This window comes from Capricornis sumatraensis, chromosome 18 (genome assembly GCF_032405125.1).
Source record: "Capricornis sumatraensis isolate serow.1 chromosome 18, serow.2, whole genome shotgun sequence".
NCBI classification, from domain to species: domain Eukaryota; kingdom Metazoa; phylum Chordata; class Mammalia; order Artiodactyla; family Bovidae; genus Capricornis; species Capricornis sumatraensis.
The window spans coordinates 63832714-63847417 of record NC_091086.1 but is presented as its reverse complement, the minus strand read 5'-3'; the positions used below and the strand labels follow the sequence as shown (position 1 = coordinate 63847417).

Sequence of the window (14704 nt, the reverse complement as noted above, 5' to 3'; positions counted from 1 at the left end):
TTTTTTTTCACCAGGAAGATAAAATACTGGATCATCAGGATTCCTATTGATACCAAACAGGACTCCATGGGGCTCCCGGGGCACAAAAGGTTTTCTTGTCCCCCATTTCTTGATTATATGAAATAGTCTTCATTCAATCTCCATGACCTTCCCTAAATTCCAAAGGGCAGATTCAAGCACTTAATCAGAGAAGGGAGGGGATACAGAGAAAAGGGAGAATCAGTCAAAAGAAACAATGGTACAGCCTTGGGGGTAGAGTCCTGGTTCCCCCTCAAAGGAGTATACATAGCAATATCTTTGAGCTGTTTTGCAGATACTGAAACCCCCATCAGGTGGAAGAAGTTAAAATGGTATGGTGCCCACAAGCACACAGACCACAGCCCACTTGGAACCTAAAGGTTGAGGATGCTGACTCCCACTTATCACTAACCAATGAGAAGAATGTCCAGGAGCTGATCATACTCTCTTTGAACCATTACTATAAAATTTCTCACTGTCACCTCCTGGCTGGGACACACAGTTTTGAGGATGTTATCCTGCTATGGATCCTTTTGCCTGGCAAACCAATAAAGCTATTCTTTTCTTGGTTGTTGTCATTCTATCACTAAGTTGTGACCCCATGGACTGTAACCCGCCAGGCTCCTCTGTCCATGGGATTTTCCAGATAAGAATACTGGAGTGGGTTGTCATTTCCTTCTCTAAGGGATCTTCCTGACTGAGGGATCAAACCTGCATCTCTTGAATCGCCTTCACTGGTAGATGGCTTCTTTAGCACTGCATTACTGATTGAATGACATTTGTTCTGTAAGTATATCCAGAGGTTTTGAGAAACATCATTCCTTGATGCCTTATGCCACCACTAACTATAGCTGTTTACACCTCAGTCCTATATCTCTCTTGCCCATTTATCTGCAAATCAGTGGCAAAGAATTCACCTGCAAATGCAGGAGACTCATGAAACAGGAGTTCGATCTTTGGGTTGGGAAGATCCTGTGAAGTAGGAAATGGCAACCCACTATTCTTGACTGAAGTCAGTCAAGTCCAGTATTCTTGACTGGAAAAGTCCAAGGACAGAGGATCCTGGTGGGCTACAGTCCATGGGGTCACAAAGAATCAAACATGACTGAGCAACTGAGCACACACATTGTTTTCCCCAGGACAATCATGTCATGAGAGTCAGAAGGTTAAACAGAATCCTGTTGCAGAAGTGGGTTTTATTGCCCTTTTGCTAGATACATCCTATAGACCATAGAAAGGGCATTTGTGGGTGGGGTGTAGAGTATGTTAACCTATCCACCCTCCAATGCTGTGGTCATGCAACCTTTCTTAGCACAAATATTTTCCTGACCACTGTCAGTTTGAAAATTGACTCCTTATCCTATTTTTACTTAAGTGGGTTGCCCTCTTCAAAGTGCTAAACCCTGTGTCTCTCTTCCTCTTGAAATACTGTGTTAGAATATTTACTGTTCAATCACCTTTAACACATAATTATTGAGCACCTACTGTGAAAGCAATAGTTAGAATTGGACATGGAAAAACTGGTTCCAGATTGGGAAAGGAGTACGTCAAGGCTGCATATTGTCACCCTGCTTATTTCACTTATATGCAGAGTACCTGATGAGAAATGCTGGACTGGATGAAGCACAGCTGCAATCAAGATTGCCGGGAGAAATATCAGTAACCTCAGATATGCAGATGACACCATCCTTATGGCAGAAAGTGAAGAAGAACTAAAGAGCCTCTTGATGAAAGTGAAAGACGAGAGTGAAAAAGTTGGCTTAAAACTCAACATTCAGAAAACTAAGATCATGGCATCTGGTCCCATCACTTCATGGCAAATAGATGGGGTAACAGTGGAAACAGTGAGAGACTATATTTTTTTAGGCTCCAAAAATCACTTCAGATGGTGATTGCAGCCATGAAATTAAAAGATGCTTACTCCTTGGAGGGAAAGTTATGACCAACCTAGACAGCATATTAAAAAGCAGAGACATTACTTTGCCAGCAAAAGTCCATCTAGTTAAAGCTATGGTTTTTCCAGTAGTCACGTATGGATGTGAGAGCTGGACTATAAAGAAAACTGAGTGCCGAAGAATTGATGCTGTTGAACTGTGGTGCTGGAGAAGACTCTTGAGAGTCTCTTGGACAGCAAGGAGATCCAACAAGTCCATCCTAAAGGAAATCATTCCTGAATATTCGTGGGAAGGACATCAGTTGAACTGAAACTCCAATGCTTTGGCCACCTAATGTGAAGAACTGACTCATTGGAAAAGACTCTAATGCTGGGAAAGATTGAAGGTGGGAGGAGAAGGGGATAACAGAGGATGAGATGGTTGGATGGCATCACTGACTCAATGGACATGAGTTTGAGTAAACTCCGGGAGTTGGTGATGGACAGGAAAGCCTGGCATGCTGCAGTTCATGGGGTCACAAAGAGTTGGACATGCCTGAGTAACTGAACTGAACTGTGAAAGCTCTACAAAAGACAGAAGTGTGAATTAGAGATCACAGGGATCTGAGCTGGATGAGTCAGGCCAGTTCCTATGCCCCTAGTCACTTTAAGGTTTCTTGATGCACCTGCATGCCCCTCAGTCTGCATGGGAGAGCTTGTTTTAGCCACTGAGGGATTATATAGTCTGCCAGGAGTGGGGTTAGGAAATTCTTCTCTGAGTGTCTCCAGTCTTCCCTGTATTCATCCAGTGTCTTTCCTTTTATTTCACCTCCTCTTGCTTTACTTTTTGGGGCTTCCCAGATGGCTCAGCCAATAAAAAATCAGCCTGCAATTCAGGAGACACAGGAGATGTGGAACCCAATGAGATGGTTGGAGGGCATCAGCAACTGAATGGACATGAGTTTAAGCAAACCCCTGGAGACAACAGAGAACAGGGGAGCCTGAAGTGCTGCAGTCCATGGGCTTGCAAGGAGTCAGACATGACTTGGCAACTGAACAAAAACAACCCTTTACTTTATTTCCTGTACCATCTCTTTGTTAATATTTCCTCTCTATTCCTTTTTCTTGCTCTTTTCCTAAACTGACAAGTATTTTATAAGATATTATTTTGTTTACTTACTTTTGGCTTGCTGCGTCTTCACTGGTGCATGGGTTTCTCTCATCGCATGCTTGGGCTTCTCTTTGCGGGGGCTTCTCTTGTTGGGCAACATGGACTCTAGGTGCGTGGGCTCAGTAGCTGTGGTGCACAGACTTAGTTGCTCCATGGCATATGACATCTTCCTGGACCAGGGATCGAAGCCGTGTCCCCTGCTTTGGCAGGAAGATTCTCAACCACTGGACCACCAAGGAAGTTCCCAACAACTCTTTTCATGTGTATTTCTATGCCAAACTCTGTATATGTACTTTCTGAAAGACCTGAAGTGCTTTTCATACACACAGTTTGTCTTTCTGTTCTAAGTCTTTTCATGCCCAGGGCTTGGTTTGGTGTCTGGTCGGGAGTGATACCTGACTGCCCTGGTTTCCAACCAGAATAATATCAGTCTGACACCTGAAGACAAATCACACAATTGTCTATGCCTCCTCAACGTTGTCTGCTGGCTGAGGTGTTTGCACAAATGGCCCCATCTCTAAAGATGAGGAAGGGTCCAGCCTATCACCTGGTTTCCATTTCTCAGCTAATGGGACAGAGGCATGAACCTGTAAAACAAGTAGGTTTGTTTCCAAATGAAAACCAAATGTGCTGAATCCCTGTGGAGTGCTGGGTCCACTCTCTGCCATCTCTCTTAGCAGGTGCGGAAGGGTACCCTTACCTAATTGTCACTACTGATCAACTCCAGCATTCCTTTACCTGAAAAATTAACTATCCAAATATATGTTACTGTAGCTAGAAATTACAATCCCTGTCATGCAAGGAGCTGAACTGGACTGCCACATTTAGCGGCTAATGCCAAATATTGTTTGATATCTCAATACTGAAGAATTCTCTTTTGCCAGTTATTTTTTGTTTTATGGAATGAGCAATCAGTTATCAGATCCCCTGACCACGTGTATGAATCTCTGAGACAGTATCTTCAGAAGGAAGCAGTCCTTTTTTCCTCTTTCACTTCAATCGACTTGAGCCGGTAATCAAATGTGCTTTTAGTCTCAGTTCTAGTCCCGTGAGTCCTCCAAGTTGTATATTTGTCTTTGGGGTTTTATTTGTTTTCAAACCAGAAGAGCACTTTAAGTAAAGTTTATGGAATTTAAAAATGCCCAAGGCTTAATAACACACTATTGGAATATTTGAATATAGCTAAATTTACAGCAATAAAGTTATGTATTGTAGGGTTGTTGGCAGGGAATAGAGGCTGGACTTGTCCCAGGAAATGTTTTCTCACATAGTTGGTCACTGACTCAAATGCCAAGTGTTCTGGACCATGTTCACATGACATTCGTAGGTCTGTGACCACAGTTCCTTTTTACTGACCGATCATGAATGTGTTTTAGATGCATTACCTGCCGTCTGTAAGACTCCAGGGCGAAGAAGTCTCTGAAGACACAGAAGACCTGAGCCCTGCCCACAAGGAACTTATAATCTAGTTGGAAAGTTAAGACATTACATTGTGATCTCAAAAGGCATCCCTAAGAAGCAAACATTCTCGTCTCTAACTTCAGAATATTTGTGGATTCGGAGTACTTACCACGTCCATTGCTGCCACCCTGCTCTAATGATGGTGTCGTTTCTTATCCCGATTATTGCTGTCATCTCCCAAGTGACATCTCTGTGCTTCCAGTGTTGTTCTCTTTAGCTTGTTCTCAACATACCAAGGCGATCCAGTTAGAAAGTGAAGCCAGATCATGTTAGTCTTCTGCTGGAAGCCCTTAGAGGCTCCTGGACCCACTCACGGTAGGGCCAGTGTCCTTGTAGTATAGCCAAGGTTCTACACACGGTCCCGGCACATATGAATATAATAAGTTATGTGGCAAAAGGGACTTCCTGGGTATGATTAAATTGAGGAGCTTGAGATGGAAAGATTATTCTAGATTATTCTGACCGGATCCGGTGTAATAACAAGGATACTGATAAGACAGAAGCAAGCCAGTCAGTCTCTCAGAAGGAGATGTGATGACAAAAGCAAGAAGAAAAAAGGCCGCATGACAACAGAAGCAGAGAGAGATTGACATGCTGGCTTTGAAAGTGGAGGATGGGGCCATAAACCAAAGAATGCAGATAACATCAGAAGGTAGGCAATGAATTCTCCCTTAGAATTTCCAGACAGAATATACCTACTGACACCTTGATTTTTGGACTTCTGACTTGCAGAATTATAAGATAATTAATTTGTGTTGTTTGACTCACTTAATTTGCAGTAATTTATTATAGTGTCTGTAGAAAACGAACACATTATTTTAAGTCTCTGACAATGAAAAGCAGAGACCAGGATTTGGCAATCTTTTCTGTAAAAGACCAGATAGTAAATATTTTGGGCTTTGTGGGCCATATGGTCTCTGTCACAATTTCTCAACTCTGCCATGTTGCATAAAAGCAGCCAGAGACAATATGTAAATAAATGGCTGTGGCTGTGTTCCAATAAAACTTTATTTACAAAAATAGGCAATAGACTGGATTCAGTCCATGGGCTGTAGATTCCTGATACATAGTATAAACCAAAGCCTCATCATTGTTTATTGTTTTAGTCTATACTTCATCGTTTTCTGGAATCTGTTTCCTACTTACGTGTGCCCCATGACCCTCTGAAGTAGATATAGAATATTCAGCAATGGTCTGGAATTGGTTCTCCAACCAGAAACAGTAAGATTTTTAAGTGTGAAGATGTGAAGTTTATTATTAACACTTTATAGTTATCTTTAATTCCTCAGTATCTTTTTTTTTTTTTTTTTTTTACAAGTTTTAAACCCGAATGTTTTATTTAACATCACAGCAATTAATGCAATGGAGTGAAATGCTTTGGTAAAATAAAATGCATTAAAAATTTATGCACATTATGTAGATTAGCTATTTAGTCATCAGAAGGAATGGCCTTCTTCCTCAGTATCTTTAATTCTTAACACATTGTAAGAATTATATCTTAGAGGTGTAAATAGTAGTGCTAAATAACTCTAGCTTGATTTGCCCAATTGAGAAGACCATACTGTGTTTTCACAAAGCCTCCAGCATTTCTAATGCTAAGAATATGCACGACTCATGAAAATGTATTTCATCAAGCACTGTCTACAGAGGATTAAGCTGAACTGTAAAACCATGTTTTTGTGTACAGACTTCAGGATGGCTAATGCTCTTTTGTTTATAATTTCTCCCTGGGACATCTCTCTGGAGGCAAATGTTCTCTCAGCAGAGGAGGTACTGTACAGACAGTGTCATTTTTAGCCAAAGAAATTGTTGCACGGAGGGATCCTTATTAGACTTATGTTGTACTTCTTTATGCTTTGTGAACTTGACCCCAAACATCTGTATAAATGTGGCAAGTTAAAACAGCTTGCTTGTACCTGACTTGCCAAATACAGTTCTGTTTTCATCATGTTTATATCCGTACTAAATGACATTGGCCCACCTCCCATGCCTGCTGGCTTTCTTCTCCCTTCTTCCTTGTTCATTGTGCTGACCTCCAACCTTAGCAGCTCAGACTCAATCCTTCCCCCACCCATGGTCAGGCCTGCACCATCATTGTTTCCTCTGCATCTTCTCCTAACATCCTCCTGGCCTATATGTGGATTAGTTCATTCCTGTCACTTGAAACTTTACATGATCTTTGCGTGTACTCTACTAAGATGCTCATATTCAGAAGCTAGTTTGTAATTAGAGTTTATAATACTTAAGCATTCAGTTCAGTTCAGTTCAGTCGCTCAGTCGTGTCCGACTCTTTGCGACCCCATGAATTGCACCACGCCAGGCCTCCCTGTCCATCACCAACTCCCGGAGTTCACTCAGATTCACGTCCATTGAGTCAGTGATACCATCCAGCCATCTCATCCTCTGTCATCCCCTTCTCCTCCTGCCCTCAATCCCTCCCAGCATCAGAGTCTTTTCCAATGAGTCAACTCTTCGCATGAGGTGGCCAAAGTACTGGAATTTCAGCTTTAGCATTCCTTCCAAAGAAATCCCAGGGCTGATCTCCTTGAGAATGGACTGGTAGGATCTCCTTGCAGTCCAAGGGACTCTCAAGAGTCTTCTCCAACACCACAGTTCAAAAGCATCAATTCTTTGGCGCTCAGCCTTCTTCACAATCCAACTCTCACATCCATACGTGACCACAGGAAAAACCATAGCCTTGACTAGACAGACCTTAGTTGGCATAATAGTCAATAAATATTATCTGACTTAGTGATGGTTTGATTTTCCTCTTAATTTGACTCTTCTCTGTATTTTTCGGAATACTTTTTTAGATTCACAATAATATTCAAAGGATGGTGTAGAGAATTCCCATACACCTCCTACCTCATTCACCAAAATGGTACATTTTTTACCCAGGATGAACCTATATCAATACATCCTAATCCCCCAAAGTCCGTAGTTCACTCTAGGGCTCACTCTAGGTATGTGTATTTTATGGGTGTGGACAAATGTATGGAGTCAGACACAGCTGAGCACATATACACGTGTACAATGTGCTAACACACGCACACTCCTGGGAGCCACTAATTTTTATTGTCTCCATTGTTTTGCTTTTTCTAGAATGTCATGTAGTTAGAATCATAGCAAGTAACATTTTTAGACTGACTTCTTTCACTTTAAGTTTCCTTCAGATCTTGTTATGGCTTGATATCTCATTTCTTCTCAGTGCTGAACTGTAATCCATTATCTGGGTATCCCACAGTTCATTTATCCATTCACCTACTGAAGGACATTTTGGCTGCTTCCAAGTTTTGGTGACTGTAGATGAAGCTGCTATAAACATCCAAGTGCAGAGTTCTGTGTGGACATACGTTTTCAACACCTTTGGAGAAATAACCAAGGAGCACAATTACTGGATCATGTGATAAAGTAGGTTTAGTTTGGAGGAAATGGCCAAATTATCTTCCAAAGTGGCTATACCATTTTGCATTCCACCTGTAATGTATTAGAGTTCCTGTTGCTCCTCGTCCTTGTCAGCATTTGTTGTTATAGTTTGCTGGATGTTAGCCATTCTAATAGCTATACAGTGCTATTTCAATTTGTGTTTCCCTGATGACATACAGTGTAGAGCATCTTTTCATAAACTTTTTAACCATCTGTATATCTTTTTGGTGAGGAGTCTGTTAAGCTATTTCATCTATTTTTAATTGGATTGTGTATTTTCTTATTGAGTTATAAGAGTTCTTTGTATGTTCCAGATAACATCCCTTTGTCAGATGTGCAAATATTTTCTGTAACTCTATGGCTTGTCTTCTTGAATTCTCTTGATACTGTCTTTTGCAGAGCAGAAGTTTTAAATGATGACAAAGTCCATCTTACCAGTTATTTCTTCCTTGGATTGTGTCTTTGGTGTTGTGTTTAAAGTCATTGCTGGAACTTTCCTGGCAGTCCAGTGGTTCGGACTCTGTGCTTTCACTGATGTGGGCCTGGGTTCAATCCCTGGCCGGGGGACTAAGATCTCACAAACCCCTGTGGTGTGACCCGAAACAAAACAAGACAAAACCAAACAAAACCTACAGTAAAGTCATCACCATATACAAGTCATCTCATTTTTCTCTTGTGTTATCATCTAGGAGAGTTATAGTTCTGTGTTTACGTTTAGGTCTGTGATCCATTTGATTTCTGTGAAGTGTGTAAGTTCTGTGTCTCGGTTCCTTTTCTTGCATGCAGATGTCCAATTAATCTCAACCTTTGGTTGGGGAGACTTACTGTATTGCCTTTTCTACTTTATCAAAGATCCGGAGTCTGTTTCTGGGCTGTCTGTTCTGTTTCATTGATCTGTTTGTCTATTCTTTCAACAATACTGCATGACCTTGCTTACTACAGGTCTTTCTTCTTTTCTAACCTATGCATTCGGTGCTATGAATTTCCCTCTTGGCACTGTCTTTGCTGTACTCCACAGATTTTGGATAAGTTGTGTTTTCATCTTTAGGTAGTTCAAAATATTTGAAAACTTACTTTGAGATTTCTTCTCTGACTCGTGTATTTCTTAGAAGTATGTGGTTTAAAATCTTGTGTATTTTGTGGTTTTCCACTTAACTTTCTGTTTAAACTTTGATTTCGAGTTTAATCCCATGTGGTCTGAGAGCAGGCCTTGTATGATTTCTGTTCTTTCATATTTTATGGCTGAGAATGTTGTCAGTTGTGGTGAATGTTTCATGTGAACTTGAGAAAAACGTGTGTTTTCAATGTTGAATGAAATAGTCTATAGGTGTTAATTATATCTAGTTGATTAATGGTATTATTGAGTTCAGCTATGTCTTTATGGATTTTTCTGCCTGCTATATTTGCTCGTTTCTGAGAAAGGGTTTTCCTTGGATTATATTGAGAAATATGTTAATGGTTTAGAACAGCATTCTTACTTTTATTTTACCTTTTCAATTATAACTAGAGCGCTCTTCTTGTTTTAGAGAAAGCAATCTACTCTGATCTCCAGATTTGCTTAGGAGCTGTCATTTATATTAAAGATCATATTTGATGATAACTTCCATGATAGCTCAGTTGGTAAAGAATCCACCTGCCATACAGGAGACCACGGTTCGATTCCTGGGTTGGGAAGATCCCCTGGAGAAGAGATAGGCTACCCACTCCAGTATTCTGGCCTGGAGAATGCCATGGACTGTATAGTCCATTGGGTTGCAAAGAGTCGGACATGACTGAGTGACTCACTTTAATTACTATCTTGAAAGCAGAAAATAATTGGGATATATTCTTCAACATTTTTTACTTGGACGTGACTTTACCTAAACTGTTCTAGATAATTAAGAATTTTATTATCTTGAGAAACATATAGAGAAAAAAGTCCAAAGTCTCTTGACATGGATTGATTCTAGTTTACATAACATGCCACATAAGGCCCTACACATTTGCCAGGCCTCAGGGAATATGCCACTGGGTATAGAGAGCTGTGCTTGGCCGTGCATTTCTGTTTTCTTTCCAGTTTCCAGGAACACCTGCTCTGTATTCTGCTCTGCTGTCTCTTAGGTATGACAACCATGTCGCTGGTCTAGTTTCATAGTGTATACTGTAAGCCACCCAGAGGATATAAAAAGTAGAATTCTACTGAGATTCCATTACAAACTGTTCTAAAGATGTTCATTTAAAATGCATAAGTGCCAAGCACCTAAACCATCCTGTTTTAAATTCTCTCTGCACCCACTCCACAAAAACAGTTATCATGATTTGTTAGTGCGGTAGGTGTTCTGATGCCCAGAGGTGTTCCAGACCAGTGGTCAGCACACAGTGAGAAGCTATACTAAAAGTACTTGCTTGCCATCTTCTGTATTGTACTATTTGAGTGAGTGAGAAAAGATGAAAGTGGACCTCAAATAATTACATTAAAATAGACACAAGACATTGCTTGGCCAATATCACTTCTGATATATGCCTGCCAAAGATGTATAAGGTAATCTAATGTAACTGTGAGAAACAAGACATTTCCAATTGGAGGAATGTTACACAAAATAATTGACCTAGGCTCTAAAACTGCCAATGTCATGTAAGTCAGAAGAGTCTGGGGAAATGAATATTCTAGAATTAGAATAAATGATCCTTGATCAGATTGTGGATTCAAATGCAAAATAAACTTTCCCAGCTTTAAAGGACATTATTGAGCCAATGAAGAAGATTTAAATATTGAGTTTATGTTATTTAGAGTATTGAGTCATTGTTAAACTTTCTGTGTGTGATGATTGTATTGATTGTGATGTGGAATACTTCATAAGAGGTATGAGCTGAGTGTTTTAGAGATTCAGAATTGCACGATTTGCAACTAACTCTCAAATAATTCAGAAAATGGGAATGTGTGTATGTGGGCACACCTATACATACGCACACATATACACTTGTATTATACATGGATGTGAATTAAGTGAGAGGGAGACTGTAAATATTAACAGCTGGTAAATTTGGCATGTAGGTGTTTGTTGCAGTATTCTTCCAAGTTTTTACATAAGTTTGACATTTTTCAAAATAAAAATTTGAAGATCGGTAGACAGTAAGTCCCAGAGGGTCTTTTCCCCAGACTTTTGTTTGGACTTAAGTTAAGGTTCAGATAAACTAATGTGGAAAGTCCTCAAGCTACTAAAATAAATAATCTGTTCTTATCTTTTATAATATTTGGATATTTTGGCACTTATAGACAAGGGCAGTTGATGACTAGTTAAATAAATATGTCTTTATATATTTGACCCTTGAAGAGATGCCTTTAAGTAAACAAATAAATAAAATAACAGCCAAGCATCCAGGCATTGTGATAATCACAAGTTTTTGATTGGGAAATGTTTCCCAGTTTGAGAGTTATTGCTTTCAGCTGTAATAATAATGGGCTTTTCCTCTAAGGGGAAAATACATGATGTTTAAAATAAATATCATTGGTACAGTTTTGCACTGTTGAGAAAGCATAAATAACCCTTTTTTCTCTTTAAGCATTCGATCACCAGAAAGTCTCGTGTGTGTATATTGGGGGAGACAGAATTTCAACTAAGAGGTGGTAAAAAGACTAGTTATAAGAGGGTTTCACCATTATTTTAAACAGTTCCATAGCCGCTTTGTTTGTGGCCTTCACACAAGGATAAGCCCAGACTCTTATCCAAGCAAGCTGGCTTTACTTTCCTACTGAAATCTGCATTTGACTGTTGAATACAATTCAGAATGGGACTATAAGCTCAGAGGATGCCCTTATTTATCTTACTTCCTAGGAACTGACTTAAGTTCTGTTCTGAATACTGTAGTGGGATTGTCTTTATGGTTAGCTCAAGGATCGGTCCTGAAAGGATTTACACATTTTTCCAGGGAAGAGTCAAAAGTGTTGAAGACATTTTTTTGGTGTGATTTCACATCTTCACTTCATTTCCATATGAGAAAAATAGTAATAAATTCCTTCTTTTTCCCTCAATCTGACATGATAAATCTTTTAGCAAGAAGATTAAATAATTATTCTGTTGTCACTCTAAATTCTATTTTTGTTAAGTAGAACTGAGAAGATGCCCAGAACTGTAGTGCATATCATTATGTGAGTAGCCTACAGTGGTGTGGTACAAACACCTTAAGAACCCCTGCAGGACAGCTACTTTTATTTAACAGAGAAGGAAAATTATAGTGCTAAGGTAGTAGGTGGTGGTCAGTCTGATAGTATGTGTGTGCGTGCTAAGTTGCTTCAGTTCTATCCTACTGTCTGTGACACTATGGACTGTAGGCCCCCCCCCCCCCCCAGGCTCCTCTGTCTGTGGGGTTCTTCAGGCAAGACTACTGGCATGGGTTGCTATGCCCTCCTCCAGGAGATCTTCCTGACTCCGGGATCGAACTCGTGTCACCTCTGGCTCCCACATTCCAGGTGGATTCTTTACTGCTGAGCCATCAGGACAGCCCTGGTCTGGTAATAGTCTTGCTCTTACCACTGTAATACACTGCTTCATGCTAGTAAAAGATATTTATTTTCTTTTATTCCATTATCCACTTAGACATTGTGACAGGATATAGAAAGACAATCAAATAAATGGAAACAAATCTTTTTAAGGTTGCAATTTTATTTCTTTTCTCTACCAGCCAGTCAGTTAGGTCTTTTATAAGTGTGTTTATCTTTCTAAAGTATTAACAAGGATAGACATTTATTTGTCAATTAAAATTTGTAGCGCAGACTAAAGGAAATAACAGACATTCTGCAGGAATGATTAATGTCAAGGTAGCTTGCCTTGGTTGAGGCCAAAGATCCTGGGAGAATCCAGCTAAGTTCTCCAGAATCCTTCTTGGTATGGAGATGGAACAGCAGTGAGAGAATCTGAAGTTATATGGCTTATCAATGCATATTCCCTCACTGACTCAGAAGTACTTGGCACATGAGAAGTTGAGTGTGTATGAACATCAGTAGCTAGTACTTCTTGTTTCTTCAGCAAGCATGATCACCAGTTTTGTGCCAGACATCAAGCTGTGTACGGAAGTCATTTGAGTCTCTGCAGTTGTCTGCAAGTCTAAATTTGCAATCCCTATTGAGTTGCTATGCATAAAGTAAGATGTTAGCAATAAAGCATAATACCTATTAGCAATAAAGCATAATACCTACACTAAACCAGTCATTTATTAGCAATTATGACTATTAATTGGCATTATCTTCCATGTAATGCTAGTAATAAAGAGCCCACAATATGGATGCCCTCAGGACATTTTCCTTGAAGACTTCCTTTGTGACTTTCCCTAAAAACTTTCAAGAATCTGATGGAAGACATCCAGTTAGAAACTTCCACGTTGTAAAATTGAAGCTTTGATTATATTTACTTTGGGTGGCTGGAGTAAATTAACTTTTCTCCCAGCTTCCCAGGTGGCTCAGAGTTAAAGAATCTGCCTGCCAATGCAGGAGACTCAAGGATGCAGATTCGGTCCTTGAGTCGGGGAGATTCCCTGGAGAAGGGAATGACACTCTATTCCAATATTATTGCCTGGAGAATTGCATGGACAGAGGACCCTGGTGGGCTACAGTCAAGGGGATCAAAAAGAATTGGACAAAACTGAATGCACGCGCACACGTAACCACATTGTGCCTGATTACATGGTCGATCTACTGTGAACCTTTTCAAGCATGTGTATAGGTTGTAAATATTAGGAAATCATTTAACAATTCATCAAAAATTCTTAAGTTTTAAATTGTCTGATTTTGCATTTGTACCTAGCTTATTTTTTTTCTCTTGCATTTAATAAATCCAGCAATCTGATTTTTGCATTTGTACATAGCTTATTTTTTCTCTGCATTTAATAAATTCAGCAATTCTCACTATCTGAAATGTGTTGGTCAACAATTTTTTTTTTTAATATGGCACATCATTTTGTACATTAAGCTACTGGATTTGGCAACAGTGGCATTGTCAGCTACTATCTGTTTTTAGCTCTTTCCTTTCAAAATAATTTATTGGAAAGAATATAACATATAATTATTAAATGCTTTAGTAGCTTAATATGAGATTTTCCACCTAAATTGGTAGTTGCCCCTGCTTTTCTGAAACACACACACACACACACACACACCCCTGGGAGAAAAATGGCAAAATTCTAAAACCTCACATAATAGACTCAGAGAATGAGCTCATTCTGGAACAAACTGGATATTTTGACAGTGCAAATTGCTAAATAAAGGCAACAATGAGTCAAGTGAGAAATATGTTTGGAAGTAATAATTTTATGTATAGTATTATTTTCTTCCTCTATTAAATTTTATTGATGGTGCAACTTTCTCCACAGATTAGTAATATCTGTTTGCAATTCTGGAGTGTTTTACTGTTTAAAAACATCCCATCTTAAATTTAGATATATAATTTTGCTTTTATGATAGAAGCTGTAACTGTTTTATGTAGCAGGCTAGTATGATGCTCATCCACACACATCTCTGAAGCTCAGTATTTCATTTTATTATAAAGATTAGGAAAATTTTCATTTCATTTTCTGCTTGGAGAGTACATATATCTTGGATTTTCAAATAATTGCTTTTCAGTGTGAAATCTACGATATCAAAGAGAACAGTCTCTATATTCTTTTAGGTATGTGAGACCTGGGGCTTCCCAGGTGGCGCTAATGGTAAGAACCCACCTGCCAAAGCGGGTGGACATTAAGAAATGCAGGTTCAACCCCTGGGTCGGGAAGATCCTCTGGAG

The 14704-nt window shown here is 39.5% G+C and overlaps 1 protein-coding gene across 1 annotated transcript in view; it reads left to right on the top strand.

Moving 5' to 3' along the window:
* The window catches only part of FBXL7 (F-box and leucine rich repeat protein 7), a 455062-nt gene that overhangs the window by 218843 nt on the left and 221515 nt on the right, over positions 1 to 14704 (top strand). The window lies entirely within an intron of this gene.